The sequence below is a fragment of the Dermacentor andersoni genome, chromosome 11 (genome assembly GCF_023375885.2).
Source record: "Dermacentor andersoni chromosome 11, qqDerAnde1_hic_scaffold, whole genome shotgun sequence".
NCBI classification, from domain to species: Eukaryota; Metazoa; Arthropoda; class Arachnida; order Ixodida; family Ixodidae; genus Dermacentor; species Dermacentor andersoni.
The window spans coordinates 53,226,489-53,254,222 of NC_092824.1; the positions used below are offsets into that span (position 1 = coordinate 53,226,489).

At 47.0% G+C, this 27,734-nt stretch overlaps 1 long non-coding RNA gene across 1 annotated transcript in view; it reads left to right on the forward strand.

The window, feature by feature from the left end:
• The window catches only part of LOC140214192 (uncharacterized), a 102,595-nt gene extending 91,862 nt beyond the window's left edge, over positions 1-10,733 (forward strand). Inside the window, exon 3 of the long non-coding RNA XR_011891107.1 lies at positions 10,648-10,733. This is a non-coding gene — a long non-coding RNA (uncharacterized lncRNA). The remainder of the gene's footprint in view (positions 1-10,647) is intronic.
• The last annotated feature ends 17,001 nt before the right edge of the window (positions 10,734-27,734 follow it).

Here is a 27,734-nt window from a genome sequence, read left to right on the forward strand (position 1 = left end):
TCTCCCCACCCCGTTCTTTGGTGCAGGCAAAGTTCCACGAAACTGCCGAACCCTTCCGAACTGAATAGTGCGAGGCCACCGAGGCCAACGAAGAATCCATGGGCAGCATTCCGAATTCGAGAGATCTGCTGACCTTTGCCGTGGGGGCCAGTTTTATGCAGCTTGGGCTTCTACTTCCACGAAAGCGGAAAACGACGTGGTTGACATCAGCTCCAAACCGGCCCCGTCCTGTCCTCGATGGGAAGCCCAAAGGGATATTAAGCGGAACCGGCCCATTGTTAGAGACAGAGTCGCCACTAGCCGACCCGTGTCGCAATCCGCCTTTTTCATTTTACTGCGCTGCCCCATGCCCCATTCCGCTGAAAACGTTTTGGAAGGATCCCGGGGCTTTCGCCGGTTGATTTGTGTACCGGCGCCCACGTTGAGTGCGCGTCGGTTGTGCGTTTCGTGGATCGCGAATCATTATTTGTGGCTTCTTCGGGACTGCATGTATTTCCTGGAAACCACGTAGCGCTCACTGACTGCTGGGTGCATAGACTTTCTCACTATAGCACCTAGAGGCAAATCTGGCGCCACCGTCTATGGGAATTTCCTAAGGGGCCGTGTGCCGTCATGGGAATGACGTTGTACATGTCAGCGAGGCTGGTTCTGGCTGGTGTTGTAACAGGGTTCGTCTAAAACTTAGATTTGGCTACACAAATAAAGCATTCTTAATGTGAGATCTTCATAAAATGTTTCCATTCACGTATATTACATCTTCCAGTGACGTTCACTCACCTGCACTTCATAATCAAGCGAAGAAAAGAAAGAACAAAAGATGAACGGTTCAAACGCGAGCACGAATCTTGTCGTCTCTCTCGCAAATTTAGTGGCCCGCTGATACTTCTTACATTGCATATAATTGTACATGCAATAACAAGATTTCATATTTAAAGAAAACATGTTTTTGTGTAATAATAAAGATTGAGATTTTTACATGCTCTGTTAATAAAAAAATTAATCATCGTGACAGACGGGACTGTGCTTCCGTGGCTCTCCAAGAACTATGCCAATGCGAATTCACAATATACCGGCATTGCCATGCATACCACAGCGCAGCTAGAGCGTACTCTAGCGCAGGAGCGCCATATTTCCCTCTAGGTAATATGGTTCGCTCTAGGCTGGGTGAGCAGGCCTGAGTGCGCTGTTCGGCAAACAGTGCGGCCGGTAAAGTCACGGCGAGTTCCGTTGGGTGATGCGACGGCCTTTGAATTTGTCGCTGAATTCAGCACTGGGACATCGCTTATTGTATTCTTTTTACGCAGTATTTAGACGTTTCGCTTATTCAAGAAGGCTTCGAGCGCAACCTTCTGCGTCAGATTTATCAAAGCGGCACAGTTCTTTACATCGACATCGGGCAACCGCAGACCGTTGTTATCGTCAATAATTCTGGAAAAGGTGCATCGCTGATATGAAATAATGTCAAGACGTAGGAAAACATACATATCTGTTCCTTTGTGCGGTGTTGTTACACCCTGAGGCGTGTTAATATGAGCGGCCGAACCACTTAAGCAATGGCAGCTGTGATCCAGATACATATATCACAGATGTTGGCACAGCGGTGTCACCGCTTGCCGCTCATTGTGTGCGCGTCATGCGAAGTTAAGTATAGTTGATTTCAAATCGCTAATGCCAGAATTTCACTATATAAGCAGTTTCGTTCGGCCTAACTGCTTACAGTTCAGTTCAGGTCCACTGTTAGAGGGTCAACGAACTCGATGGCCCAGGCTTTGCCTTCGCTGAACAGGATCGACATTGGCTCAAACTTCGTGGGCACGGCTTGATATGGTTGAAGATTGTGCATTTAAACTTGGTAAGCGTCTTTAGCTCATTTTCAGCACGAATAATTGTACATACAAGCGAAGACGCTGCCGCTATCGTGTTGTCGGTTCGACGGGCGATCGCGTGGGGTTCGGTCGAACGATGGTCAGCACGCTGATTTGGCCGGTGCCGTCGACAAGAAAGCCCGTCGCAGTACGACAATTTGCGCTCGTCGGTTGCGTCGTTGTAGGCTTGGTATGATGAGATCCTTTTGGCGACCCACAATAGTCGGTCAATCGTTGAAATTAGCGTCTTGTCGGTCGCGTATCGATCCTGTGTTACCGCGCCTTACGATTACGTGAAGTCAGGTACGCGCTGCCACTACCAGCAAGTGAGGACCGACGTTGCAAGAAGACATCGTAAGCGGCTTGATCTAATTAAGTGTCGTCCAAGTGTAACGCACAGCTTTTTTGTTAAATTTGCTAGCCATCAATGAAAGGCGGCAACTACCCGACTCACGATGCAGTCCGGACGACTCGGACGAAGCCCTGGCGGATTCCTATCTGAAAGTGGAGTTGCAGTCTTACGCTACGCATGTTTTCGGCATTGCACCGACGTCGAGCTACCAGTAGAATTTCAACACGGTACACGGCACGAGTGTTTTAGCAGCGCGCGTCGGAGCGCGTTTCTTTTTTTTTTTTTTCGGGGGACTTACCGGCGTCAGGGCACGCGCGCGACCTTTCCAAATTGTTTCGCGACTAATCCGCTAGGGCAGAGCTCATGCGCTGCCGCGCCATGAAAAAGGCGGATTGTGGATGGCAGCTATGAAATGGCTGCTATATAGGGCGCATGTGACAGGCGTGTTCGCGCATGCACAACAGCATTTTTGCAAACCGTCAATTTCTGCAGCGCTTGTTCTTGCGTTGTAAGTGAGCATGCTAATTGTCGACATTCTTCTGTACATCGGGACGCTTCGGAAACCATTGCATTCCTCTGACAATTCGCGACGGTAAGGAAGAATAGTGTCAATGGGAAACGACGGTTCTCGGCCATTAGTATAAAAAAGGAAGAAAAGCCCGTCATTGCCTGGGGTGCCGTATTTCAGGCGTGCGTGACAGCGGAGACGGACGAGGTCCCAGTCGGTGTGGTTGGAGTCGACATGCATCAAAAGCATGTCGCCAAGAGTTCGTTTAAAGCGCTCTGTCAAGCCGTTTGTTTGCGGGCGATATGCGATGGCACAGCGATGAATAATGCGGCATTCATTGAAAAGTTCTGGAATGAGATCGGCGAGAGAGACGCGACCTTGGTCGCTCAGGAGTTCAAGTGAAGCGTCGGATACGTAGAACGAACAGTTGAAGCAGGATGGAGGCTACGTCAGAGCCGTCCCGGCTGGCAAAGAGGCCGTTTCTGCATACCTCGTGAGGTGGTCTAAAACCACGATGACACTGCGATTGCTAGCAGCTGTGGGTGTCAGAGGGCCGTATATGTCTATCCCAACCCGGTCAAAGGCTCGCGAAGGGCGCTGCAAAGTTTGCATTGGCCCAGAGAAGCGACAAGGATAAGGCTGGCGGCGTTGGCATTCTGTGCAAGAACGAATGTACTTTTGCAGAATTGCGTATACCTACCGCGTCCATAAAACCTATGACGTAGTCTGCCGTACGTCTTGAAGATACCAGCGTGTGCGCACTAACGACCGGCGTGGAATAGCGGCGCATACATCAGCGTGGAGATGCCGAGGTGTTACCATAGCAACCATTTCGTCGCGCATGGCGAAATGCGACGCCTCTCGGCGTAGCGCTTGTAATGGCGGGCGTGCAGCCGTATCAGAGGGGTAATCTATCAAATATGAAATAGAGGAATCCGTGCTGCTCCAAAGTCATCTAGACGAAAGCAATTGTATCAGATGGTTCGTCTAGGATGTATACACACTGATGATGTCGGAGTGGATAGGCGAGCGCGAAAGATCATCGGCAACGGCGTCCTTCTTGTCTGAGCGGTATATAGACAAACCGGATGTCGTACTCTTGGAGCTTCAGTGTTCACCGCGCTATAGGCGACCGCAGGGATCTTTGAGGGACGAAAACCAGCAAAAGTCGTGGCGATCAGTAACGACAACGAAGGAATGGCCGTACAGCTATTGACGAGATTTTGTTATGGCCCGGATAATCGCTAGACATTCCTTATGCTTGACTGGATAATAGACTTCAGATTTCGTGAGAGTGCGGCTCGTGTAAGCAACATGTTCCTTGTCGCCGGGCTTTCGCTGGGCGTGCGAAGCGCGAAGACCAACACCGCTGGCATCCGTATGGATTTCCGTGGGAACAGCTGGATCGAAATGGCACAGTATCGGTGGTGTTGCAAGCAGGCGACGTAGCGTCGCAAAGGCATCATCACAAGGCGGGGACCATGCGGAAGGATTGAAGTCTGTCAGTGGTGCCATAATCAAAGCGAAATGTCGAATGTAGCGGCGGAAGTATCAACAGAGGACAATGAAACCGCGAAAGTCTTCTTGAGACGTGGGTCTCGGGAATTCTTTACAGCACGCAGCTTGGCGGCATCAGGGATGAACGCCGTCCTTTGGCACGACATACCCGTGAATGGTGAGCTTGTGTGCGCTAAAGTGACTTTCTTTTAGAGTTTACTTGGGGGCCAATGTCACTGAGACAGCGTAATGCCGGCTACAAGTGACGAAGGTCAGTAGGAAAATCTTGCGCGAACACCACTGCATCACCCAAATAACACTAGCTCGTGTTCCATTTGAGGCCTCGGTATGGTCGCTGCCTTAGCGGCGAGTGAGCACCGGTGTCAATGCGGTGACATGCAGGCTTCGTTCAGCCCAGAGAAGTGCTGTGGCTGTCAAAAGCAGGGCGAAATTTGTCGATGAGAAGGAGAAGATTTAAGGCGTTGTCGATGGCGTGGCTGATAGCGTCTTCAGGCGATGTGGCAGTTATGGCACTACAGAAGAGGCTCTTGACTTCTGTGGATCCAACAGGAAGTTTCAACGCGGTAAGGGTGTCGTAAGGCGTCACAGTGCCGAGAGATTCACCGCGAAGCAACGTAATCGGCAAGGGGAAGTGGTTGTATATTACCGGTAGGTGAGTCGCACCAGCTTGAAGGCCAAGCAGCGCGCTTCGGTGTGGGGAGAGGTGGCGATGAACGAAAGCAGTGGAAGGCGTGAAGAGCACGGTAGAGTCGGAGGCAACGGAACAGGGCACAGGTGCCAAAACGGATGTATGCGGAGGTATCTGGACGTCGTCAGATATGGCATTGTCAAGCGAAGAGATGGCGACTTCTGCACGAGAGAAATCAATGACAGCTTGGTGACGGGAGAGGAAATCCCAACCTAAAGCAATGTACAATATAACAGTAAAGCAACAAAACAATAACATGGAGAGTCCGGCTGCGGAATTCCACACTAGCACGATGCCCAGCAAAGCTCCACCAATTATGAGAAAGAAGTCTGACACGGCTGTGGAAGACACGACTGACGCCGACTGGAAGACGCATCACCGTAGGCTTAGCCAGTCACACACCAGGAAGAACGCCGAGCCCGAGCCCCACTTGCGTGGCGCTGGCGATGCGTAGCTCGCACAACGCACTTCACTTCATGGTTACAACTGTAACAAACTCAGGCGGAAAGAGATTGCGTTGGGAGCGAAAGTAAACATTAAAAACAAAGAATATTATAGAACTTAAGTTATAATAAATTTCCAATACTTTCACCCGTTTGCGGAACGGTTCAAGAATGCTGCTCACTGCTTCAAAATCAAGGGGGCGACAGATCGAGTACCACGCTTTGGTATAAAAGTTACAAACAGGGATACAGCTCCTCAGACAGGCTGGATGACGTTTCGATAGGAGGGTCTACCTTCGACAAAGGCGGCCTTGTCATCCTCGGCAGGTTAGATCAAGTTATTAGGGTGACGTCACGTGGGGTTGCTCTCGGCTGCAGATCAAGAAACATAAAAAGAAAAAGAAAGATATGCGGATCCTACGTACTGTGGGAATAGATGTAAGCGAAGCTTGCTGTGCTGTTTGTTTGACTGGCGATAATTTGTTGCGATGTTCACGGAGTTGTTTAATTTATTCAACGTTTGGTTCAGTACGGGAGTCGTGAGTTGAGGTGCAACAAGCAATTTTCCATAAGTTTTCCTTGGTATCTTTGTTTGTTGGCTTCTCATGATATTATTAATAAAAATTGGGCCCCTCGTTTAACCCCTTTTCTTCTCGTTTCCTCTAGCCTTGCACGTTAACAGAAAGGCAAGCTCTGCAGTTTCTCCAATGCTTTAGCCTATGGCAACAGATAATTACAGCTCTCAGCAGGATAATGTAGCGACGACGAGGGAGCTTCAGAAGGTATTGTGCACATGCGACGGGATGAAAGGCACAAACGACCCACTTTCTCTCGTCGCTTTCCTCTCTGCCGTGCATCTGTCATGCGTGCACACGCTCTGAGCCATGCCCGGGTAGTTTATGACCTGCACGTTAGTGGCCATAAATAATAGAGGAAACAAAATTACAAGTGTTCCATGAAAAAAAAATTTTAAGAGGGTCCCCATGTGGACGGTCGTGGCGAAGATATGTAATTCCCTTTTATAATGATAAACTAGAACAAAAGAGATAAAAAAGGGGAAAAAAGGAAGAAAGTCTGGGATTTGAACTCGTGTCCCTTGGATGTTGGCCAGGAAGATGGCTGGGTCGGTTGGTTCACCAGGCCCCAGGTTACTTTAAAGCGGCCTAGCTCCTGTCCAGAGCCTCATACTTACGTGGAAAGAGCCTGACGTTGTCCGCGATGGTTGATTCCCAGTGGTTAAAGGCATACTTTCTTGGAAAAATGGCGGACCGTCGATGAGAGGGAACTCGAGCGGCTCTAGAGACTACAGGAAAAGCTTAAGCAGGTGCGAGGCGGGCGCCACACGCTTAGCACCTTAGTGTTGGAAACTCGCCCGAGTAACTATCCCGAGGAATGCTGCTCGCACAAAATTATAAAACTATAATTCCTACTTAAATCGCGAACAGCGTGCTGCATTCTATCTCTATGAATCAGGGTCATTTCATTTCCATCAGCATCTCACAGCACATTCTGGCCAGCTCTCAGTCCCTTCACAAAGTGCGAGGCAAAATTCGAGGTCAAAGACGCCAATGTAGAACACTGTTGCAGCTGCAGCGGTGACAACTGTGCTTTGAACAAACTCAATTCTGTAAATTCGCGAGTGTGAAATAAGGTGTGACGTTTCTTGCCTAAAAATTGCTTTCTCCTTTCTTATCGCCAAAAATATTTGTCAGCTTAGACGCATAAATTAAAAAAAAATTCAATAGAACGCTTGTGCCATAGATGTTGCTGATACCAAAGAGCCCTATGTTTAACTGTACCCATTGAATCTGCTCTGTTAACATTTCAATGCATTGCGACTACATAATTTTGAATGTTTTCTTGTCTTTAGGGGCATCAGGCTCTAGTGGAGTCGGTATTATTATTTTCAACAGAACTCACTTGCGAGATCGTCATGTATCTTAAGATCGGACAGGGCGGATATCGGCATTTGATTGTGGACTATGTTCATCTAGGCTACGGATTTTGTGCATATATGGACACGCGCAGGCCAATGATGTCCAATTATTTTTTTTTTTTTCGTGACCTGGACGTATATATCCAGGATGGTCATCACGTGGTGCTTGTTGGGGATTTTAACTGCGTCTAAGATACGCGAGCAGATGTGCAAGGCCTGCGCTAGGGTCGCCCTGATTGGAACGCACGGGAGTTGCGTCTCCTCGTCCAGCAATTTTCGTTGCTGGATTTACATCGTCTTTTTAGTGGTTCTTGATTTGCCTGGACGTGGCGACGCGGCGCTTCGTCAAGCAGGTTAGACCGCGCCTGTGTGCCAAGCACTAAAGCTCAGTACGTCACCCGATCTGATGTGATAACTTTACCTTCATCCCCTGTTTATATTTCCAATCAGAGACCAGTTATGCTTGAAACTCGCTTCCCAACTTTCTCGTCAGCTAAACTTTCGCGTCTAGACATCCGTGATCTACACGCGCACTCGCGCTCTTGTGTGTCAAGAGTCTTGCACGCCTCTGTTTCTAGATCTGTCACAGAGTCATGGGACGCGCTCAAGGTGCAGTGGCGTCTGCATTCTTCAATTGAGGGGCGTGCACTCAGACGACGTGTGTCTGAAGAACTGGCGGATACTGCCACGAAGCTCCGTGTCACCCTTCGGGTCAATCAAGTGACTCAGTTGATGCGGTCATGGCAGCGTGAGCTACGGAACCGCTTCCAACGCCTCATCGCAGCGTCCTCTTTGTCAGCTGCTGCTTGGCGATGCAGACGTAATCCTTGCGTACACCCTGTAGTTCTGCGGTTTGCAAGAAACTCGCTTTTTGGACAGGCGAATGCATTCGGTTCGGCGGCCCCAAGAGCACTTTGTGTTACGTCGCCTCAAACGCGTGATTATTCGCTCATCATAACGCAATTTGAAAACATGGCCCGTACGACTATGCAAATAGATCCTGGCTCTCGAGGATTTCGTAGAATGCTTAGTGCGCTGCCTCAGGTTCCACCTGAGGTAGCTGACCGTCTTTGTGCGCGACCATCAGCGGATGAAGAGAAGGGAGCATTATCTTCCAGGAAGCGTGGCTCGGCCCTAGAGCCAGACTGGTTGCACGTTGAGTTTTATCTAACGCTCAGGGAAGATATTGGCGCCACCTTAGTATCTGTTATGAGCCGCTGCCTTTAGGACTTTGAATACCCGTGTAGTTTCTGTGACGGTCGCATTGTGCTGATACCTAAGCACGATCCATCATCATCAGTTCGTCCAGAGGAATGAAGGACAATCACGCTTTTGATCGTTCACTAGCTTCACTATCTTCACTATCTCGATCTTCACAGCTGTTGTTACCCGGCGCTTGGGAAGCCTGATGCCTTCCTTAATAGAACACCATCAATCACGCTCAGTCCCAGAACGAGAGATGCTCACACCAGGGATTACTTTCTTGACAAAGCTATTCCTCAGAATTTTGAGAATGGCATCCCACAAACAAATGCCATGAAACAAAACAACGACAGCGCATGCATAATTCTTTTGAGACTTAAACTTTAGAAGTGCGAAACAATAACAGAGCTGAAACCTGGAAATGATGCTAACTTTATTGACCCGGATTTGCACTACCTCCGGCATCGGCCCAGGAAAGAGATTTGAAACATGCCCGATACGGAAAAATGCTGTTCGCAAAGAAAGACACTGGCTTTCATTTTTATATACATATTTTTTCATATCGTTGTCACCTGTTACATGTTACCTCAGGCGATGTTGCATTTCCCCCCTATGTAATTCCTTCCAACGGAGGACCCTTAGCTTATACTGAAATAAGCTTTTAAAAAATAAAAAAAAGAGATTGTCTGACGGCAGGATTCAAACAGAGGTCGTCTAACACAACACCTCGTTTTTTCATTTTTTGTTTTACGGTTACTGCAATTCGTACTGCCACTACAGCTAAGAACATTGCACTTCGTGCAATCATGGCCACCACGTATTCATTCATTGCTTGGCCCTCACGTCGAAACTGTGACTTTTTTTTTTTTGCGAATTACGAAAGTCGCTCGTTCGCCTCAACAGTTCTCTGAAAATATTGAAAACAACAATTTAAAGGGACTGACAACCAATCTCTATGGTACCCGCTGTTTTAGTGCAACGGGAAGCTTAGTGCACTGAGTGTCCAATCACATAGTGGGAACGCGCAGAACGCCGTGGCACCTTTCTTAGTGAACATTTTCCAATACGCCATGACGATGTTGTCGTCCTCATTAAACATGCTGGAAACAGGGATAGGAGAGTACCACATCGATGATACGCTGGCATTAATGGAAAGGCGACTACAAGTGCAGCTCTAGCTGACGAAAGCAGTGGCGTAGCGAGAAACTCATTGCTGGGAAGGAGGGGTTCTTTGCCGAAAACTACCACTCCTCCCTCTCCATATACATATACATATATATATATATATATATATATATATATATATATATATATATATATATATATATATATATATATATATATATATACCAAGGGGCCTCATTTTTGTTGACCGTATCAGAAGCCAACAGACAAAGACACCACGAGCAAGGTAGGAGAAATGACACATTTAATAATTAAAAAAAATTAGAAACTAATAGAAATTAAAGTGGATGAAGAACTGGCCGTAGCTGATATACGAACCGACGTGCTCGCATCATGCCTCCCATGCTCTTACTTATGGAGCTACTGCGGCGAGCCCAGTTTGCCATTCACTCTCTGCGGTGTACTGCGAGAACTAACCCTGGGAGTGTTAGCCAGCGCCACCACTCACGAATGTAGGCGTCGGATGTTGAACACCTTTTTTGCCGCAGGCGTCACGAATCTGTGATCTATTTGGATGACGGCAAACGATCAATCAACGCGCACAAGTTACATCAAGGCATCAATGTTGCCGGATTCGAGACCCTCGTAATGTAATGAATGAGAAGAAAGGGTACCGAGGGGCTCGATTTTTATTAACTGTATCATAAGAAACCAACAAAGAAAGGCACCAAGTACAACATAGGGTAAATCACTTGTACTGATTAACTCAAAAAAGAAATGATAAATTATTGGACACGAAAGTGGATCAAGCGATACTCTTACAATTTGAGCTACCGTGGCGCCGTTTTGCCCTCCACCAGCCCGGGTATCTGCACTTTGCTACCAAACTAACCCTGGGAGTGTCAAATTTCTGCATTGCTAGTATACACAGCATGCACTGTATTCAATATAAAGCCACAAACAGACTTTTTGCCATGATACGCTCATTTATTGCGATTTTTACTTACAGGCAACAAAAAACACAAATCTGTCGACAAGGAACTTGCTCTCCAGTTTACGCACGTGCTGCTGTGGCTATGACACTCTCCTGCTAAAGCAAGGTGAGTGGTGCCTGCGTGAACGAAAGTTGCCTTCATCATCATCATCATCATCATCATCATCATCATCATCATCATCATCATCATCAGCCTAGTTACGCCCACTGCAGGGCAAAGGCCTCTCCCATACTTCTCCAGCTACCCCGGTCATGTACTAATTGTGGCCATGTTGTCCCTGCAAATGTCTTAATGTCATCCGCCCACCTAACTTTCTGCCGCCCCCTACTAAGCTTCCCTTCCCTTGGAATCCAGTCCGTAACCCTTAATGACCATCGCTTATCTTCCCTCCTCATTACATGTCCGGCCCATGCCCATTTCTTTTTCTTGATTTCAACTAAGATGTCATTTACCCGCGTTTGTTCCCTCACCCAGTCTGCTCTTTTCTTATCCCTTAACGTTACACCTATCATTCTTCTTTCCATAGCTCGTTGCGTCGTCCTCAATTTCAGCAGAACCCTTTTCGTAAGCCTCCAGGTTTCTGCCCCGTAGGTGAGTACTGGTAAGACACAGCTGTTATACACTTTCCTCTTGAGGGATAGTGGCAACCTGCTGTTCATGATTTGAGAATGCCTGCCAAACGCACCCCAGCCCATTCTTATTCTTCTGGTTATGTCAGTCTCATGATCCGGGTCCGTGGCCACTACCTGCCCTAAGTAGATGTATTCCCTAACCACTTCCAGTGCCTCGCTACCTATCGTAAACTGCTGTTCTCTGCCGAGGCTTTTAAACATTACTTTAGTTTTCTGTAGATTAATTTTCAGACCCACCCTTCTGCTTTGCCTCTCCAGGTCAGCGAGCATGCATTGCAGTTGGTCTCCTGAGTTACTAAGCAAGGCAATATCATCAGCGAAACGCAAGTTGCTAAGGTGTTCTCCATCAACTTTTATCCCCAATTCTTCCCACTCCAGGTCTCTGAATACCTCCTGTAAACATGCTGTGAATAGCATTGGAGATATCGTATCTCCCTGTCTGACGCCTTTCTTTAGTGGGATTTTGTTGCTTTCTTTGTGGAGGATTACGGTGGCTGTGCAACCACTATAGATATCTTCCAGTATATTTACATATGGCTCATCTACACCCTGATTCCGTAGTGCCTTCATGACTCCTGAGGTTTCGACTGAATCAAATGCTTTTTCGTAATCAATGAAGGCTATATATAAGGGTTGGTTATATTCCGCACATTTCTCTATCACCTGATTGATAGTGTGAATATGGTCTATTGTTGAGTAGCCTTTACGGAATCCTGCCTGGTCCTTTGGTTAAAAAAAGTCTAAGGTATTCCTGATTCTATTTGCGATTACCTTAGTAAATACTTTGTAGGCAACGGACAGTAAGCTGATCGGTCTATAATTTTTCAAGTCTTTGGCGTCCCCTTTCTTATGGATTAGGATTATGTTAGCGTTCTTCCAAGATTCCGGTACGTTTGCGGTCATAAGGCATTGTGTATATAGGGCGGCCAATCTTTCTAGGACAGTGTTCCCACCATCCTTCAACAAATCTGCTGTTACCTGATCCTCCCCAGCTGCCTACCCCTTTGCAAAGCTCCCAAGGCGTTCTTTACCTCTTCCGGTGTTACTTGTGGGATTTCAAGTTCCTCTACCCTATTCTCTCTCACCTTATCGTCGTGGGTGTTACCGGTACTGTATAAATCTCTATAAAACTCTTCAGCCACTTGAACTATCTCGTCCATATTAGTAACGATATTGCCGGCTTTGTCTCTTAGCGCACGCATCTGATTCTTGCCTATTCCTAGTTTCTTCTTCACTGCTTTTAGGCTTCCTGCGTTCCTGAGAGCCTGTTCAATTCTATCCATATTATAGTTCCTTATGTCCTCTGTCTTACGCTTGTTGATTAACTTAGAAAGTTCTGCCAGCTCTACTCTATCTGTAGGGTTAGAGGTTTTCATACATTGGCGTTTCTTGATCAGATCTTTCGTCTCCTGCGATAGCTTACTGCTTTCCTGTTTAATGGCGTTACCACCGACTTCTATTGCGCACTCTTTAATGATGCCCATAAGATTGTCGTTCATTGCTTCAACACTATGGTCCTCTTCCTGGGTTAAAGCCGAATACCTGTTCTGTAGCTGGATCCGGAATTCCTCTAGTTTCCCTCTTACCGCTAACTCATTGATTGGCTTTTTATGTACCAGTTTCCTCCGTTCCATCCTTAAGTCAGGGCTAATTCGAGTTCTTACCATCCTATGGTCACTGCAGCGCACCTTGCCGAGCACGTCTACATCTTGTATGATGCCAGGGTTCTCGTAGAGTATGAAGTCGATTTCATTTCTAGTCTCACCATTCGGGCTCCTCCACGTCCACTTTCGGCTAACCCGCTTGCGGAAAAAGGTATTCATTATCCGCATATTATTCTGTTCTGCAAACTCTACTAATAACTCTCCTCTGCTATTCCTAGAGCCTATGCCATATTCCCCCACTGACTTGTCTCCGGCCTGCTTCTTGCCTACCCTGGTATTGAAATCGCCCATAAGTATACTGTATTTTGTTTTGACTTTATACCCATCGCAGATTCCACGTCTTCATAGAAGCTTTCGACTTCCTGGTCATCATGACTAGATGTAGGAGCGTAGACATGTACAACCTTCATTTTGTACCTCTTATTAAGTTTCACAACAAGACATGCCACCCTCTCGTTAATGCTATAGAATTCCTGTATGTTACCAGCTATGTTCTTATTAATCAAGAATCCGACTCCTAGTTCTCGTCTCTCTGCTAAGCCCCGGTAGCACAGGACGTGCCCGCTTTTTAGCACTATATATGCTTCTTTTGGCCTCCTAACTTCACTGAGCCCTATTATATCCCATTTACTGCCCTCTAATTCCTCTAATAGCACTGCTAGACTCGCCTCACTAGATAACGTTCTAGCGTTAAACGTTGCCAGGTTCATATTCCAATGGCGGCCTGTTGCCTTATGCTGGCGAAATTACTAGAAATTATCACTGCGCCTAGTCCTTGACTGCACTCCGCCCCCCATTTAAATGCGGTCGACATCTACTGTGTCAATATGTCATCGTAATAGAGTTAGGCAATCTATATACATGGCTAATCCTAACATCACTTCTGTTTTCGGTCTGGGAAGCTAATTGTGTCCGTTGAGTTCCACCACAGTAGCATCAATGCGTGGTTAGTGATCAGAACTATACATGCTGTGCTATATTTAGTTCAAGAACGAAACGCCTTCTGACTGTCGATGTAGCATTACATACCGAGGTAATAAGTGTGATAATATAACTACACCTGACAGTTTATGTCGAGTGCGTGGTACTGTATACTTGACTTTCCCCTATGTAAAAAAAAAAACTTAAATACAATGGTTTTAAAAAGGAATGAGAATCCGTTGAGGGAAATGAACAAAACTCCGTCGCGTTCAATTCAAACAGGTTCGAGTTCTCGTCTGCAGTCTCCCAGATTCAATGCGTGTAGCGAACAGATCCCAGCTCTAAATGCTAGCTCGGGCTCCACTGCAGAAACACGCATGGAAAATTTCTTAATTTCATCAGGCATAGCGATTACAATGCACAGTACAACACTGACAGTTGACGCTTTTCGGAGAGAGTAATGCAAAAGTACAAGAATGGTGTCGGCACTCGATCACATAGTTTTAATCACGCTGGAAGACACATGTCCTCGTTATTGCATGCTACTAATTACCGCAATAAAACCATGGACATTACTTTGCAGAACACTAGCGCCTAATAAGTGCCTCAAATCACTCGCTCCGAAGTGCATAATGCAAATTAAAACACCAACTGCACATAGTATCGGGTGACATAGATATACATCTAAGCTTTGTTTCAGGACTGAAATCAGGATCAATAAAGAAAGATGGGCCCGCCGCTATCGTTACAAAATTGGCACGTGTCAAGCAAGCTCCAATCGCCATTCATGTCGCGTGAAGTAATACGAGGAAAACGACCGGACGCCTCCTCCACTGCTTAAACGCCACCACACAGTGAATACACGCTTGAACAATTCCGGATCGGCGATGGCAAACGGTGTTCACTGGGTTCCTAGCAGCTTCCTGGGCCGGCAATGTAACGAACTAGAACTAACCCTCGGGCTGTTAGCCAGCGCCACCACTCCGAACCTAGGCGTCGGATGTGGAACATCTGATATGCCGCAGGCGTCACGAGTACGTCATCCATTTGAGTGACGGCAACGGGTCAGTAAACCCATACAAACTACCTCAAGGCATCACTGCTTCCGGATTCGAAACCCTTGTAATTCAATGAACGAGAAGAAAGGGAAGCGAGGGGCCCGATTTTCATTAACCATATCATAAGAAACCAACAAACAAAGGCACCAAGCACGACATAGGGTAAGTCACTTGCCCTTACTAATTGAAATAAAGAAATGATAAATTAATGGAAATCACAGTGGATGAAGAAACAAAAGACTGGCCGCAGGTGGCATACGAACCCACGCCTTCAACGTAACACGTGCGATACTCTCACCAATTTAGTTAACGCGGCGCCGTATTCCCGTCCACCTTCTGGGGTAATTATGCTTTGCTACTAAACTCAGCCCGGGAGTGTTCACTTTCTCCATTTCTAGTGTACACAGCATGTAATTTATTCAATAAAAGGCCACACACAGTCTTTTTGATATGACACACTCATTTATTTGAATTTTTATGTACATGCAGGCAACAAGAAACACAAACGTGTCGACAAGGAACTTGTTCTTCAGATTATTCACGTGCCACTGTGGCTACGACATTTCACTGGTAAAACAAGGCGAGGGGTTTCTGTGTGAATGAAACTCACCTCATGCTGGCAAAATTACTAGAAATATCAGTGCATCTAGTCCTTCGCTGCCCTCGGCCCCCCATTTACATGCCGTCAACATCTACTTTGGGAAGATGTCACCGTAATAGAGTTAGGCAATCTAGATACATGGCTATACCTAACATCACTACTATTTCCGGTCTGGGAAGCTAATTGTGTGCGTTGAGTTCCAACACAGTAGCATCATGCGCGGTTAGAGTTCAGATCTACACATTCGAAGATATATCTCATTCAAGAACGAAACGCCTTCTGGTTGTCGATGTAGGCATACCGAGGTAATAATTGCGATAATATAACTATTGGTGACAGTTTATGTCGAGTGCGTGATACTGTATACTTGACTTACCCCCTGTGTGAAAACAGACCAACTAAAGTACAATGCTTTTAAAAAGGAATGGGAATCCCTTGAGGGAAATCAACGAAACTCCGTCACGTTCAAGTTCAACTACGTTCGACTTCTCGTCTCTAGTCTCTTACATTCAATGTTTGTAGCGAACAGATTCCAGCTCTAAATGCTAGCTCGGGCTCCACTTTACAAACACGCATGGATTATTTCTTTCTTTCGTCAGGCATGATGATTACAATGCACAGTACAACACTGACAGTTGACACTTTACGGAGAGAGTGATGCAAAACTACATGAATGGTCTCGGCACTCAAACACATGGTCTTAGACACGCTGGAAGACGCACGTTCGCTTTATTGTGTGTTACTATTTACTGCAACAAAACCATGGACATTACGTTACAGAATACTAGGGCCTAATAAGTGCCTCAAATCACGCACTCCGATGTGCACAATGCAAATTAAAATAACAGCTGCACATAGTATCGGGTGAGAGAGAGGTGTCTAAGCCTTGTTTGAGGACTGAAATCAGGGTCAATGGAGAAAGACGCGCCCGCTGCTATGGTTCCAAAATTAGCACGTGTCAAGTGAACTCCAATTGCCATTCATGTCGCGTGAAGTAATGCGAGGAAAACGACACGACCTCCACTGCTTAAACACCACCACCTCAAAACAGATTGAATAGACGCTGGAACACTTCCACATCGGCGATGGCAAACGGTGTTCAGTGGCTTCCGAACAGCTTCCTGGGTCGATGGTGTAAGGACTGAGAAAAGTCAAGATATGTACACCCAATCCCTACTAGTTGAAACGTAACAGTCTCTATTTAGGAGCGGTACTTCCGCGGCAGCAGGAGTAGCCACCTTGGTTTCTTCTCCCCTCAGGCTGCCAGGCTCTGCTGCCGAAGACTGCAGAATGAAGCAGGTATTGGTAAAATTTATTGATTAGCAATAACAACACAACGAGGAAGCGATAATCATGCAAATGTGTGAGTACTCTTAGTAGTCTCGGTGTCACACTGCAGGTTGTGTAGAGGTCGTGATATTTCATCACTTTCTAGCTCATAAAAGCTCTGTTTTAGTTACGAGTGAAATATGCATTGCAGAAGTCTAATCTTTCAATCAATCGCCCTTTATATGTTCCGTTTGCGTCTCTGTGTCATGACAGTATTGACAGTGGTTGAAGTTTGCGCATGATAACTTGGGGTCTCGGTTTTTTGTACTATAAACATAGAGCAAGAAGAAAGTATGAACGACCAACAACTGGCCCTTTTCAGCGCCATATTGTTACTCTACGTTCTGGTAATTTTTACGCATCGGAAATAAATGTGTTAAGAAAAGGAGGCCATTAGCGCGTTAGTTTATGAAAAATGATTAAATTAACTCGCGTAAAATGCTCAGCTATGTTCTACACAGCTATTAACTGCGCGGCCCTGTGTGGTAGCACAGCAGAGCACCGAGAGACAGATTTTGCATCCCGTGCGCCCATTTTCCGCATTATGACGTCATGATACACAGATCTCCCGAGCAATGAAAGCAAATGTACTCTGTAGACCAGCTAGTATGAAACACGTTCTAGGTTTGTTTAGCGTTGTTGATATTTTTTATATCGTACATGCCGAAGACAATCCCTTAATTGAAAAGAGGACTAGATGAAAGGGTTTGTCAGTTTTCCTTTATATATACACGGTGAAAATGAATTGGTAAATGCTACACGGAATCTCAAGTGTCAAGCTCGTTTACTGTGAATCTACCATCTTTACTTTTTACTCGTTTACTCTGAATCTACCTCCTCGTGCCATTTTACCCTCACTAAATGAGCTAACAAGGCCTGCATAATCGGGATGGCCAATGTTCACCTTTCAATAAACTCTGTGGCCTTTACAGCCGTAGATGAATAAGAACGCCGGCCACCTGGATGCAATATGGCTGTCACTGCTGTCATTACAAGTTGATTATTGTGTATGATAAAAAGTAAAGGTATAAATCAGACGGTAATTTTTTTCGATCCCCCATGTGACTGAAATACTATCCAAAACGATATTGCATACTTATGTTATATGCGCCTTCTGAGCTTGTGCGTTCAAAGTAAATATGTGGCACATAGATAAATCAATCTGAGTTTTACGATTAAGTCATAAGAATGCTATTGGCGATCGTAGCAGGAATCTGACAAACTTAACAACTTCTTCGCAAGTTGCTGCCGAATTCCTTTTCAGCGATCCACGACAAATTCGTGTTACTTTCACTTTTTGTTCATAGACAGCCACATTCACTTTCGTCATGCAGTGGTAAGCGATATTCCTTCAAGCCCCGACCCCATGCAGACGGCGAAAAAAAAAAAATAACTCGCTAGATTGTTTTCACCGACCTAAATTGGCTCAACGTGACAGGACGTCCGCTATCTTCAAGAAACTTCGAATGTGGAGCCAGCAGTCGTGGCCAATGTCGGCTAGCTGACGTCTCCTGGCACCGGGATGACTCAGGCACTCCACCGCCTCCTTGACGACGCCAGTCATTGTCATAAATTCGTCAATGCTACTGCTGCGGACGCGAACCAGGGCGCTGCGGATCTTCTTCTTGGCTTCGGCCTTAGTGACGTCAGCACTTTCCATCACCATTTCGAGGAGACGCGGGTGCTCACGCATCAGCTCGATGGCGCGGGCACCGTCGACGCCATCTTGTTCGCCCAGCACGAAGTCTGCAGCGTCCAATATGGCGGATGCATTCCTCCTGGTCACTGCCTGCGTGTACAGAGATGAGCCACGGTTTGAAAAGCCAAAGAAATGTAAGCCTGCGAAAGTAAACCGTTCGAAGCACTTCGGTAGTGTACGTGAAAACGGAGCTGAAGTGGATAGCGCGTGCGAATCGATAAGGAAATTGAAGGTAGCTGTGCATACACTGTGAAAGCATGACGCGCCGTCTCGATGCATCGTCGCAGAAATAATCTCGTAGATTGGCCAGATGAAGTCTACGCAACGTGATTATGAGCATCTTGGCGTCAAGCGCCATCCAGTGCAATCCACATGATTTCACATAGAGCAAAGAAACATTACAGGCAAACGCCATTGTGGGTGCAGGAAGATCAGTCATCATCATCATCATCATCATCATCAGTCACGATTTATGTCATCCGCAGGACGAAGGCCTCTCCCAGCGACTCACCTATCATCGCTATGCGTGCTGATTCCAATTGTAGCTTGCAAATTTGCTGATTTCTTCACTCCACCAAAGTACGTAATATATTCGTTCAAAACATTTTGGCATATGTGCAGTAGACGGAGGCATCCGACGTGATTGACGTGCGTGCTGTCACATCGTCATGGCCGTAGTGCGTAACACATGCTTCGTTGGAAATGCAATGGGCCGCGGAACTCGGCATCTGCTGACACGATAGCTTGGTCGTGTAATTAAACGTTAAGCCGGTGCAACCCGGTCAAGACCCACGTAATTTGAAGCATTCGCCCTTTAGTAAAAAACTGTTGTCTTAAATCGCTTCTCCAACGAATGGTTACTGCTCCTGCGTCGCGCGTATCCTCTCTTTCCCTGAATATATATTGGGCACGCATTGGGGAAATTAGCTGTTGTTGAAATGTACACAATACTCAAGAACAAGGGAAATGAAAGGGGGCGAATAGGTCACTTGTCGCCGTTGGGAGCTGGACCCACAACGACAGCATTACACGTGCGTTGGACTGACAATTGTGCTACAGCCTCGTTCATTAATCCGGCGACTAACTTGGGTATTGATACTTACTAGATCTAGGGCCGTAGGAGTGTTGGCCAGCACCCTTCCTGCTAAACGTCTGTGTAACATGCCTTTTTTTGCCCATTGGCGAGGGTATCGAATCTGGCAATATTGATGTCACTAGGTAGCGAAGGTTTATTAGCTACATGCTTACTCACCTAAGATCAAGTGTTACGTGACGCTGAACATGTTATTACATTCGAAATACCTTCACACACACACTTTAGCATTCTCAGACTCGCCTTGTCGAAGTAGCGTATGTTTATTTAGTAAACTCTACGGCTTTCTAGAACTTTATATTCGCAATTATTATTCCAAAGGCTAATGGTAACCTTTTCTTTTGTTCGAAACCATTCAACGTTTCAGTATTTAAGTATACTTCAGGTAAACTTGGTGAATCGTTTTTTTTTCATTTGTTTTGTGTAAAAGAGACACAGTTCGTACTTCCTTCGTTCGTTAGCAGAAAGTCTTAGTGCAACGTCTAGTCACTCCAACGGGGCTTTTGAAATGTCTTACCAACTTCAAATCTCCTTCCATCGCTTCATTAATTTGGCTTTTGTATCAGCATGTAGTACGCCGATGAACGAATCGTTGCGCTATCAAAACGCTTATGGTTTTAAGGTTCGGTGAATCGTTTCGAAGTTCCCGCCTGAGACTTTCAAGTAGAGTTTGGAGCCAACATCTTTCACTACAACTGATGCGAGGAGTTAAATAACGGAGTGCCGCTCCACGAGATGTGCGTGCGACGTTTGACGCTTAGACGTCGCTGTTGAGCATCGACGTTGGCGATGCATATTCAGGTTGTTTTCCACCAACTTTAAATTTCGGCGGATATTCTGTCGTGGTGACGTACCTTGTTTGAGGCTTATCATCATCATTTTCACTTAGGGCCTCTTTTGCACCGCCGACGCTGTTTTCACGAGCACGACAACTAGGAACATCGCGAAAAGGACACCACTGCCATCTTGTCAAGAACACATTGTTCTCCAGCGCCCACGTAATGTAATCCTCGCGCACTGCAATGCTGCTCCTTCTCGCCTACGAAATGCATGAGCATTTTGCACTCCTTCGAGCATACGCCTGGAGCGTGAAGCCTTGAAATAATTACCCAGCATCAATGTTCTGCGATTACTTAGTGGTTAGCGCGTTCGACTCTGCAATGTACATTGCTCCAGTGGCACGGAGTTCAGATTCCAGTGTGGTCGGCTGTGCAAATCCGTAGTAATTTTTTTTCTTCGCGCTTAGGGAAATGGTGAAGCTGGGGATTACGAGGTGGCTTGGGACGTCGAAAGAAAAACATAATCGTTGTGCCACACCCAGTTTCGAGTGCTTAACCGCTCTCGCAGTAACTTTTTCTGGTGATTCGGTCATGCTCGACTCGCATACCTCGAACAAGCGTCTTTACGTGAACGGAAGGGGAAAATCAAGTTCAATTTCATGAAATGTCGGAGGTTTATCTTACATGTATCAGACCTAACGATACATTTCATAACTTTAAAAGGTGCAGGCAAAGAAAGGCGCAGTGTGTCGCAGTCTATGTGTCAACGACCCAGCGAAGCTTACTGTACGACTAGTCGGTACCAAGATTAATTCCGTAAGTCTTACGGAGTCTTCCACAGGGCACTCTGGCGAGTTCATCATTCAGCTGACATGTGAATCATGGATAATAGGTACATTTGTCTGCGCCTTCCTGTGGCATTGAGCATTCGTGTGACGCCTTTAATGACAGCATTTCGATTTCTAAATTCGCAGGTACTCACACTCTTCAAAGCAATGTTATTTGTCATAGTGCATATGCGCAGACCATGGATAATGGTTGGGTTTATGACGCAATATGCTAATGACAATCAAGAGTTCTGCCTAGTAATTTTCTCAGAATATTCAATGTGGACAGTCCTCTGCGGGTGCTGTCTTTAGTATGTTGTCACTTTCCTTGTTATGGCGAACGGACAAAAAAAAATATTTACGAGAGAGTCATACCATGATGCCCGCCAGCGCGCCGTCCTTGTGGTCGGATGCTTTGAGGAACTCTTGGGTCACGTGCAGAGGACAGCTGCCTTTATCATACCTGTTGTAATAGATGCACACAGGACTCACGGTGAATTCGGTGAGGCTCAGGCTCCTGCTAGCGCCTCGCGCGAGCACGTTCATGTCGTCGTAGGACAGCTGCAAACCCTTGAGGTTGACTCTGGCTAGCTTGATGTTAGAAGCGAGAGCTGACACCAGTTCTCCCTCTACTTCCCGAAGCTCCGGGCTTGTCCCAAGGACCCAGGCGGGTTTCAAGTCTATGTCTACCTCAGTGAGCGCGGTAGAGCTCCTTATACATGCTGTCAAGGCGGAATATTCATTCACTTCGCAGTCATAGCATTGAACCCGCAGTGAAGTTATGTGATGGCAACCACTGACAACACGTAAAGATGGGATTATCGAGCGCGGGACGTTGGCAATTGGAATCTCCTTATTGATCGTTGCATTGCAGATTTGCGGGCACTGCTGCAGCTGCCTTGTGTTGTCGTGCGCGCATTGTCCCTTGACGACAACGCGGTCATTGAGTCCCCGCTCCAGGATAATTTTGGAGACTCTGTCGAGTCCGTCGATGCAGGGCAAGGTGTCGACGACCACCGTCTTCAGTGTCTTGTTGACCGCGAGTTCACGGAAGAAGGCGTGGCACTCTGCTTCTCCGAAAATCCGCATGTCGATGCAGAGCCGGCTGAGCGTCGAGCTCCGTTTCTGCAGGGCTTGGCACAAGGAGTCCATGCACTTCGCAGCTTGGGGATCCGGAAGCTGGAGAGTGTAATTCAAGAATGTCGCAAGACATTCGCAATGCGTTGAAGGTAGTCTCAGCCGCCGTAGTGTGGCACTCCGTGTGATGACTTCGGCGAAGAGGGTGACCGTGCTCATGCTGGAAACATGTGGGGATAAAAAAAGCTATTTGCTCAAAAATTATGCCTCAAGTAAAGAGCTCTTTAGAGATCCAATGCATTCTAATGCAACAAACAGAAATCGACGTTTCTGAAGGTGTAGAAGAGAACTTATGTTTCGACAAATGAGGACCACACTATATTCCAAAAGATCCAAAGGTGTCGATAACTATCGCGTCAATGAAACAGCGCAAATGAAAATAAAAGCAATTTGATATCCGTGAGGCCGTATCGAAATGAGGGGCTGAGGCTCCGGCACAAAATTCAACGAGAAGCAAGTTTGGCCTTTTCCCTGGTAGTGGTGACCATTTCCCTTCTCAAGTACTAGTAATTTGAAAACGATACGTAATTCTACCCACTTAAAAGAGCGTTTTCGTGTGTCTTTAAGAGCAACTTCAATTTTGTCTAATGATCATTCACTTCTGTCCCCTAGAGTGACGAATAAAACAGGAGCTCTAATACACGACACCAATGGCAATCTTAACTAATGGCAATACAAATTCCAAGAAAACAGCTAACTCGGAGCGACGTAAATCGCGTTCATAGGCGCGTAATTTCCAATTGTAGTTCGACATCAAGGAAATGCAGGATGTTTCACGAGAACACATAAACAAACATTTAAAGGTTTCCTTTGGCAGATATTACAACTTTAGTTCATGAGCTGGTCTATTCGAAACGGCTGACAATGCTTCTACAAAAAATTGAGATGCAAGCGTGAAAATTAATAAGAATTCACTAATGAAGCTTTTAACTAATTACAATTTTTGGCGCCTAGTGCAATTTACAAATTCTAGCCGTGGAGTTCACAAGGCGGAAACACTTGGAACAAATTTTCAAGATGACACCAGTTTCGAGATATAAATTCCCGCACTTTGCGAAGAAATGCATTGGCATTCCAGTTAATTTCTTAACGAAACGTCGTTTCTTGCAGTGAAGCACACAAGTAACTGGAACGAAAAATGCATTTCTCCGCGGTGCATTTTTCCATTTCTCCGATCTATATCTCGAAACTGGTGTCGTCCTGAGACTTCGTTCCAAGTGGACCCGCCTTGCAAGGTCCACTGCTAGAATTTGTAAATTGCAATACGGGTCATAAGATAATCGGCTAGAAAGATAATCAGTGAATTCTTAATAAGTCGATTTTGGATTTCTATCTTTTGTGCAAATAGTTTCCGCCACTTCGAGTAGACAGGCTCATAAACTAGAATTGAGTTGTCAGCTACAGGCAGCCTTTAAAGAATTTTGAAAGTGTTCGCTGAAGCCCCCTGTATTAAACATGTGCGCTTTTATTTGAAGCCATGAGGACCGATTTTGTTGAAAAACTCTCTGTTATATTATATAAACTCTATCTGTGGGCAAAATATACAAATAATGATTTATTCGCTGAACTCTCCACAATTCAAAAACGAGCTACAGCGCATGAAATACAATAATATAGGCATTACGTTCAGTTGCGTCCATTAAAATACATTTGACACTAAGTATATGATACTTCTAATGTTCCTAATGACATTTTGGGCATTACAGGGTGAATACGTGCTGCGTAGCACGTAATACGTGCTTCGAGATGCCCAGTTGGTGTACCGTCGGTTCGTGGTGCAATTATAAGCAATACTTACAATATTACGGGCGCCAAGACGATGTCTGCGTTCACTTCCTCCAAAGCACTCATCTCGCAGAGTGCATCGAGGATTTCCGTCAGGGCCAGGTCCAACCCTCTGCCGTAAATGAGAGTCGATTTGAGAGTCAGTTTTCGCAGCGCGCAGTCTTCTTTGGCGAGGTATCTGGCGAACAGCGCGTTGGAGGCTTCGTCGCGATAGCGGAACACGCAGTGTGAGACACCGAGTTCAGTGATGCTCTTGTTTTCAGTGAGCTCCCGGATAAGCCAATGCGCCTGATTATTGGCCATTTCGACCTCTGACACGTCGAGTGCTGTCAGGTGATCCATGCCTAAGCCGAGTGACCTTCCAGGCGTGGCCACGTCGACTCCCCGTTCCTCCTTGAACTGGTTGACCTTGAAGGCGACATTTCCACGCTGTGGCATTGGATTGAGCATTTCGAGCAAGATAGCTTCGTCCCGAGGTGATGATATATTTGCTGGACAGATGGTAATGCTTTTCAAAAAGCGATTGCGATTTATTGCTGAACGCATCGAGGCGCGACCGATCCAAATGGGCCCGAATTTTATCGCTGTGATGCAGCGATGCTGGGCGAGTAGACGCTCGGCGAGATCCAGTGCCCTCGCTTCGCGCGAGACTTGCTCAGGGCCCTGTGCACCGTACGCGCATGCGCGTTCCTGGCCACACTCGATTAGGACGGCACCTCTGATCTTTCCTCGCCCATCTTCCCCAAGCTCCAGGCAAGCACCTCGTAGGATCTTGTTCAAATCATGGCGGTGTTTCATTAGGCTGCAGCTGGCACCATCCTTCTTAGTGCATGGGATGTTCAGCGAGGCCCAGTGGATACTGAGCCGGTCGGGTGCAGGTTTGGTGACGAGAGCTTGCGAGGATTCAGACATGCTTCACCGGCCGCTTGCTTGGCGAAGCGCGGTGCTGACGCAGACCTGAATGCAGACTTCAGTAGTCTCACGTAGAACCTGCGCGCAGAAGAAAAAAAAAAGGTGTGGCAAAGATTTAGCGACTAAACAGGTGCTTCACTATTAAAGATGACCAGCGCGTTTCGCTCAAGGGATGTTAGTTCTCTTGTATAGCATGTTTTAACCAAGAAGAGAAAGAATATCGCCAAGCATTGACCATTTGTGTAAAAGACAAGAAACGCTGCGAAGTTTGGGCAATGTTACTACTCGCCTATGTGATGAACAATTTGTGTCACGTCGCCAAAGCCACGGCGAGTTCCCTGACGTTAGAAGTACGCTAAGCCGCCCACAACGGTTGAAAAAAAGTCGCAGTTTCGTCCGAAAGGCGAAGCACCGATTGCGATAGCAAATTAGTGGATAGCTGTACCGGGTAAGGAGAGTAGTTTTAGCAACCGTATATAATCTGTAAACATTCACTTACTATCAAAAATAGCAAGGATAGAATATGTAAGCCTGACTCAACGAGGACGTAGAAAGAAGCAGACATGCACAGGCCGCTCTGTCTTTGTGTGTCGACTGCTTTCTGCGTCGTTGTTCACTCGCGCTTACACATTCTATCATGGATTGAAACCAACAAGCCCGCCAACGTGATTTATCTAAATTAAGAAGCACAGTGTCACGCGCGTACAGGTGAACATGAACACATCTCGCTCGATTAGCGCGGAAACTCGCTGTCAAGATGCTGGAGTGGGGAATCGCAGCAGCACCAAACGAATTTATTTTCGTGCATCTGTCGCTTCAGCGTGAACGAAACGTCGCAAGCACAGCGCATACCAAGCTACCGGCAATACGCGCACTCTACAAACATCAAAGATCGCTTTGAATGGGATGCCAGTGCAGGCGCCCACTTGCGCCACGTCGCAGATCGCTTTCAAGACAAACGAGCGCCGGCAACGCATCCCTACGGCTTCGACTATGGTGTCCGGCTTTCGCGTGAGTAACGCCGTAGAGACGCCGCGGTTGTCTCCACTCTTCGGAGCGGTGAGCGAGGAGGACATCGGCGCACCCTAGCAGCCGCCGGAGAACAGTCACCCCTCCCTCGCCTGACCCCCGTGCATCGCGCGCGTCATGAGAGGGCACGCTTCCGGCTCGCGTTCGTCGTTGGCGCTCGCGAGGTGCTGGATCGAACCGCGTTCGCCGGCTCACCCTCGAACGCTTTCGTTCGCACATACAGCATAAAACCGTCGCCGGCGCGCGGCGACGGTTTTATCGCCTTTGGACTAGGGAACCTCACGGCTACGGCAGGAATGCGCCTGGAGTGCCCAAATAATTGCTGTCGCAATAAAACGCTTAGAAGGCCGCAACCGCGAAAAAACGTTGGCTGTTGGGCGCGGTTTTTCGCCTCGTTCCCCACCGCGCACTCGAAGGCCTCAGGTTGGTGTGGGCTCGCCATTGCTGTCTCCCTTCGGCGAGCAAGACGCTTCGTGTGCGTATTCCCTCCTTCTCTTCCTCCTCGCCGAGGCAGGCGCCGGTGGTGTCTACGCGTGCGTTGGCCTTTCCCTCTGCTGCGACAGCGGCGGGTGGAAAACGTTTAAGGGCAACTCTGGCGATTTCTCGGTGTCCAACGATAATTATAGAAGCTGCAATATACGCTCGTTTTTGAACAGGTTTGCAGAAAATGAATTTTAAATGTTTGTTACGAGTTCTCTACTTACGTCTTTTTACTAGCCACCCTGTGTTTCGGACATGATAGACTACGCCTGCCTGAAATCGACGCTGTCTAGTCCGGAAAATCTGCAACATCTACTTGTGTCATCAAGAGATATCAACAGCCATCAGCTCCGCTTCTTTGTCGTTACCGCCACGTGTATTGCGTGTCTAGCGGGCGTTTACACTGTGCCATGCGTGTTTACACTGTGGTAATGTAGGATCTCGCGTCATCGACTCATCGTGACGTTCCACAAGGCAGACAACCCACCTAAATTGCACCACCCTACCGGTGACAGGACTGTCAATACCGCTTGAAAATGACAACCGTCTTATCTGGTTTTAAAACACCGGAATTGCCCTTTATAAGGCTACATATATTCCGACGTAGCGTGAGCGCGCGCACACGTTACGTCACGTTGTCGAGAACAACCTCCGTCTATTCTGCGACCGATGGTTCGACGCTCTGGCGCCGCCAACGTAACCAGACGCGACCAACGCGCCCGGCACGACGATCGCACTATCAGTTGCACGAGCGCGTCTCTGTGACCACGTGACGAGCACAGTCGGGCACGCACCAGAGCGGCGGAGCAGCCACTTGCAGTAGTTTGCCTCATTAGTCATGTGGTGCCGCTTTCCGCTGCAGTTGGTGTCGCCGCCGTAGCGCTGTCGTATTTACCGTAATGGCACCAACAAGAACGGAGCCGCTTAGTGAAGGAGAACGGAAACCCAGGAAAGCAGAGTATCGGCGTGAACACTGATTACGCTAGAAACAAATGAACGACGTTGCGCAGAGCGCGTGACTACAGCAACATGCTGCCGAACTCAAGCAACACCGAGAACGACGCCGCGCCGAGGTTCCAGGCTAAGCTGCATCCACTTGTTTCATTTGCTACGTCTCCCTCTTCAGTTCACCACACGTCCACATCCGCTGCGGGC